Source organism: Rhinopithecus bieti, unplaced genomic scaffold (assembly GCF_001698545.2).
Source record: "Rhinopithecus bieti isolate Rb0 unplaced genomic scaffold, ASM169854v2 scaffold_7681, whole genome shotgun sequence".
In the NCBI taxonomy this organism is placed as follows: domain Eukaryota; kingdom Metazoa; phylum Chordata; class Mammalia; order Primates; family Cercopithecidae; genus Rhinopithecus; species Rhinopithecus bieti.
Window position 1 is genome coordinate 3,316,676 of NW_016806571.1, and position 6,566 is coordinate 3,323,241.

General features: G+C 41.8%; 1 protein-coding gene across 1 annotated transcript in view; it reads right to left on the reverse strand.

Moving 5' to 3' along the window:
- DTNB (dystrobrevin beta) overlaps nt 1-6,566 on the reverse strand; it is a 314,783-nt gene that overhangs the window by 268,580 nt on the left and 39,637 nt on the right.

Sequence of the window (6,566 nt, forward strand, 5' to 3'; positions counted from 1 at the left end):
AAAAAAAAAAAAAGCAAAAAGAAACATATTACAACCTGTTCTCTCTGCAGTCTGCTACCAGGAGGCTTCATCTGTATGAGAAAACTTTGGTCTCCACAACCTCTTATTGCAACCCAGACATTCCTTTCTATTGATCCCAGGTCTTTGGATAAATTCAACCGATTTTTAACCAGAAAACTTTTAAATCTACCTATAAGCTAGAAGCCCCCACCCCCCACCCCTTCAAGTTGTTCTGCCTTTCTGGACCAAACCAATATGTTTCTTAAATGTGTTTGATTTTAGTCTCATGCCTCCTTAAAATGTATAAAACCAAGCTGCACCCCGACCACCTTGGGAGGTCTCAGGACCTCCTGAGGGCTGTGTCACGGGCCATGGTCACTACATTTAGCTTCAAATAAATCTCTTCAAATATTTTACAGAATTTGACTCTTAAAAGCTAGACAAAATAAACTCTTCAGTGACAAGGCAAAGACTGTCATATTGTTTTTTTTAAAAATATTCTAGCTTATGCTACTTATAAGAGACAAAACGTAAGAATTAAGAAAATTTTAAGTAAAAGAATGAAAAGATACATACTGTACTAAGTATGCTACCTGAAAGAAACCCAGCATTAGCTCTATCAATATGCTACAAAATAGACTTAAATGCATCAAAAGCATTACTAGAAAAAGAAGGTAACTATATAATGATAAAGGATTCACTTTCCTAGGTAGACATAACATTTTAAAGGTACAAGCATCCAAGAATTAAAGTTTCAAAAGCTAACAAAAGTACAGAGAAAACTTTAACACTCTTGATCAAAGCAGACATATTTAACATCTTTCAGTGATTAAGATCAAGCAATCAAATCACCAACGACAAAAAAGATTTTAATGAAATACGCAACAAGCTTCATCTAAATAATACAGAAATCATACACATTATTTTCAAGTACTCATGCAATATTTGGAAAAATATATATATATAAATTAACAAATTCAAAGATTCCAGATCGTCCCTCATTTCCCGACCCAAATCCCAATTAAGCTATACAGGTTTATTTCACTAAAACATTTACTTTCAAATTTAAAAAGATACTCCAGTTGGGTGTGGTGGCCCACGCTTGTAATCCCAGCACTTTGGGAGGCCAAGGTGGGAGGATCGCTTGAGCTTCGGAGCTCAAGACCAGCCTGGGCAACGCAGCAATACCCTGTCTCTATCAATCAGTCAATCAACCAACCAACCAATCAATAAAAAGATATTTCTAAGTAATTAATAATAAAAACTAGAGGATATAGAGAACTGATTATGAAAAATAGTAAATATCAGAACACTTGGGATGCAAAAAAACAATCACAGGAAAGTTTATTCTTAAATGCTTACATAAGAAAAAAAGGCTGAAAACAAATGGCCTTAGTAACCCAACATAAATTGCTAGAAAAAAAACAGAATTGTGGCCGGGCGCGGTGGCTCAAGCCTGTAATCCCAGCACTTTGGGAGGCCGAGACGGGCGGATCACGAGGTCAGGAGATCGAGACCATCCTGGCTAACACGGTGAAACCCCATCTCTACTAAAAAACACACACAAAAAAACTAGCTGGGCGAGGTGGCAGGCGCCTGTAGTCCCAGCTACTCGGGAGGCTGAGGCAGGAGAATGGCGTGAACCCGGGAGGCGGAGCTTGCAGTGAGCTGAGATCCGGCCACTGCACTCCAGCCTGGGCGACAGAGTGAGACTCCGTCTCAAAAAAAAAAAAAAAAAGAAAAAAAGAAAAATAACAGAATTGCCTAAATAGGAAGACAAAAATAAACAGCACAAATGAGGCAGAGAACAAAGATATACAAAGAGGACCAATAAAGCTAAAAGTCAGTCCTTTGCCAATAAAATTGGCAAACTTTGGAAAAGACAAAATAAAATCAGAATCTCTGAGCACTGGAGGCCTGGTATCAAGTACTCTGCACAATCAACTGGAGAACTTTCGCTTTAGCACCAGAGTTGAGGATCACTCTTCTCACCTGTCACCTTTCATTTTTCTTAGGGATTTTATATTATGTAAGAATCATAAACTACCGATTTATTTCTATGGAATATATTCCATTCTTCTGTTAATAAATATTTATCGAGGCACCACCATGATAAACAGATGAGATCCTTATTCTCATGTTGCTTAGAGTCTAAAAGAGAAAATATTAAGCAAAGAAAGAATAAACTAATTTCATTGCTGTTCATAACAGAAAATGTAAAAATACTGTCTAAAAACATAAAGGCTTAAGGACATTATATAAAGTCATAACAGTAAAGGTAACACAAGGTTGAAAAATACAAACTATGTAACAAACCTGCACACGTACCCCCTGAATCTAAACATTACAATTATTTTTTAAAAAGAGCTCCAAAAGGAAATATTCTGAACGCTAAGGTTAAAAAAACATAAACTATTTAAATTAATAAATTATTACGACTGCTTTTATGCTACAATGGCAGAGTTGAGTAGCTTGACAAAGAACTCATCATACAGCCTGCAAATCCTAAAATATTTACTTTCTGGCTCTTTAAGAAAAAGATGGCTGGCCCCAGCACTGTATGAACAGAGTGAAGAGGAAATACATTCCTCTCAAGGGAAGCAGAGAACATCTGATAAAATTCAATATTCAAGGCCGGGCGCGGTGGCTCATGCCTGTAATCCCAGCACTTTGGGAGGCCGAGGCGGGCAGATCACGAGGTCAGGAGATCGAGACCATCCTGACTAACACGGTGAAACCCCATTTCTACTAAAAATACAAAAAAATTAGCGGGGCATGGTGGCGGGAGGCTGAGGCAGGAGAATGGTGTGAACCCGGGAGGCGGAGCTTACAGTGAGCCGAGATTGCGCCGCTGCACTCCAGCCTGTGCAACAGAGCAAGACTTCATCTCAAAAAAAAAAAAAAAAAAAAAAATTCAATATTCAGTTATGACTTAAGAAAATAATGATAATGATTCCTGGAAAATTAAGACATATTAGTTCCTTCACCTTTATCAGGTTACCCTGTAGCAATTATCACACTTAAAAGTGAAATATTAGAAATAGAGAAATAATAGAAATACTAGAAACATTCCCATGAAAATAAAAAACAAGACAAGGATGCTCCTGCTATCCTTCCTACTTTTCTTTTTTTTTTTTTTTGAGTCGCAGTCTTGCTCTGCTGCCCAGGCTGGAGTGCGATGGCGTGATCTCCATTCACTGCAAGCTCCGCCTCCCGGGTTCACGCCATTCTCCTGCCTCAGCCTCCCAAGTAGCTGGGACTATAGCCCCCACCAGCATGTCCAGGTAATTTTTTTGTATTTTTAGTAGAGACAGGGTTTCACCACGTTAGCCAGGATGGTCTCGAACTCCTGACCTCGTGATCTGCTCACCTCGGCCTCCCAAAGTGCTTGGATTACAGGCATGAGCCACCGCGCCCAGCCATCCTTCCTACTTTTCAATATAATATCTGCGGCCCTAACCAGTACACTAGGTCAAAAAAAGGGTATAAGGATCACAATTACAAAAGGAAGAGTCAAAATTGTCTTTCTTTAAAAATGGTATAGTTACTGGCCGGGCACGGTAGTTCATACCGTTAATCCCAGCGCTTTGGGAGGTCGAGGTGGGAGGATCACTTGAGCCCAGGAGTTCGAGACCAGCCAGCCTGGGCACCATAGTGTGAACCCATTGCTACAAAAAAAAACAAGAAAATTAGCCAGGCCTGTTGGCACATGCCTGTAGTCTCAGATACCCAGAAGGCTGAGGCGGGAGGATCAATTGAGCCCTGGAGGTGGAGCCTGCAGTAAGCTATGATCATACCTTCACACTCCAGCCTGAGTGACAGAGCAAGACACAGTCTCAAAGAAAAAGAAAAAAAATGGTACAGTTACCTACCTAAGTAGAAATCTATAACCATTAAGACTAATAAGAGATGAGAAAGAGTACTAGATTCAAAATTGACATACGAAAATCAACCTACTAAATGATACAACTGAATAATAGCTGGAAAAAGGTGATTCTGGCACCCACAGAAAGTAGTTATGCTGGAGTTTCTGGTTGACATTGCTGGAAATGAGGGGGTGGGGCTTCCAGCAGCAGATATTATAGTCACCCATGCAATTCCTCCTGTGAAGAAATAGAGGAGACTCAAGAAGTCACACTCACCAAACATCTCCCAGACTGACTGTTATCCTTAAGTCAGAGGATGATAATTCATATGAGGTTTCTGTGTAAGAGTAGTAACATTCACAAAGAAGTAAACCCAGTTCTTGACAGGACTACTTCAGATCTCCACCCCATCACGCCAGCATGCCCATGTGTATTTACTTAAGGCACCCCAGCCTCTTCGTAGTATCAGGAATTACTATGTCTATATATTTGGTTTCCTATTTTGTCTGCTTCCCTTTACTAACATGGAAATTTCATGAAGTGAGGTCAGGGACTGTGTTTTGTTCTCCTCTGTGGCCCTAGCACCCAGAACAGTGCCTGGCGCATAGTAGATCCTCAATAAATGCACTAGAAGTTAAGGGAAAAGATGACCCCTATGCTGAGTTTTGAAGGGCAGGCAGGAGCAGTGTGCCAGGTGGTGGAGGCAACGGTATTGTGCAAAGGCACAAAGGCATGAAACCACATGATCTGCAGGAAAGCTAATTCAGTATTGCTGGGAAGTAACATGCAAGGAATGTGATGGAAAAATTGGGAACTACTGGCCAAAGCAAAAAAGGGGCCAGAAGGGCCTGTTCGGCAATCTTAGGAGTGGGGTCCTTCCCATTAAAGTGATGAGAAGCAAGTAAAGGAAGGTAAGCAAAGAAGTAGAACAGATTTAGGCCAGGCACAGTGGCTCACACCTGTAACCCCAGCACTTTGGGAGGCCAAGACAGGCGGATCACTTGAGGTCAGGAGTTTGAGACCAGCCCTGCCAACATGGTGAAACCCCGTCTCTACTAAAAATACAAAAATTAGCCAGGTGTGATGGTGGGCACCTGTGATCCCAGCTACTCAGAAGGCTGAGGCATGAGAATCACTTGAACCCAGGAGGTGGAGGTTGCAGTGAGCCGAGATCGAGCCACTGCACTCCCGCCTGGGTGGCTGAGTGAAACTCCCTCTCAAAAAAAAAAAAAAAAAAAAAGTAGCACAGATGTATATAATTCAATCTGGTAGCTGATCAGAGACAGCAGATTTGAGAGGGTCAAGATTGGAAAAAGGGTTCAGGAAATTATTGCTTTAGTTCAGAAAAGTACCAACAATTAAAAAAAAATTAGTAATAGATACAACCATCCATATTAAGTATGTACTACTTACTTCATACTTAAGTATGTAAGTGTCAGGCATTGTGCCAAGTGCTTTATTCACATTATCTCATGTAATCTTCACAACAATTCTAAGAAGTCAATGCCATTCCTGCTTTATGGATGAGGAAACAGAGGCCCAGAGAGATTAAGTTAACTTGCCTAAGGTTATTCAGTCAGGAAGTGAGGCAGCCAAGATCCAAACTAAGCAGTCTAACTGCAAAGCTGGATTCAAAGCCGCTGTGGTGTGATGAACAGAATCAGACTCATGTACATAGTAAAATTCAGATGCCTTCTGATTTCTTTGGAGGTAGAAGGTGAGGTGGAGGGAAGTGACTCCAAGGTGTCTGGCTTGGATTACTAGCCATTAGAAGCTCAGAACTACAAAAGTCCTTAATGATCACCCAGTTGGGCTACCTATCCAATGCCGAAATTTCTTCTTTACCACCTCTAACAAATAGTTATCCAGCCTATGACTAACAGGACAACACATGGCTTAGCTGAGTCAAACTCTGCCTACCATTACCAAGACCCTAAAGATGTCAAATGAGTTGAGAGTCGGGTCTTCAGAGACTTTTACCCACTGATTTTCATACTGCGATATGCAGAATTCTAGAATTCTGCAAGGGCCTTAGAGGCTATCCCAGGCTGGCTCTTCCTCCCCTCTCCTGCTTCAACCAAGCACTACCAATTTTATAATACTCTTATGTTGAGGGTCCCCGTAAGATTTCGCTGGGAAAAAGACAGTACAGTACTTTTGAAAGGTTTCATAATCACTGGTCCAGACCAACAACCCCTATTTCATGGCAAAGGAATTTGAGGTCCAGCAAATGCGACCTTGAGTTGGTCAAGGTCACATGGTCATGGTCACATAGACAAGTAGTCACAGAGCAAAACAATCCTGCAAGGATGCAAGGATTGGGAACCACCCCACCTCTCTTAGCCATCTTCTTCTCTCTGTTTGAACTGTATAAAACAATGTAATTTTTTTTTTTTTTTTTTTTTTTTTTGAACGGAGTCCCGCTCTGTCACCCAGGCCGGAGGGCTGGGGCCGGATCTCAGCTCACTGCAAGCTCCACCTCCCGGGTTCACGCCATTCTCCTGCCTCAGCCTCCAGAGTAGCTGGGACTACAGGCGCCCGCCAGCTCGCCCGGCTAGCTTTTTTTTGTATTTTTTAGTAGAGACGAGGTTTCCGTGTTAGCCAGGATGGTCTTGATCTCCTGACCTCGTGATCCGCCCGTCTCGGCCTCCCGAAGTGCTGGGATTACAGGCTTGAGCCACCGCGCCCGGCTGTGTAATT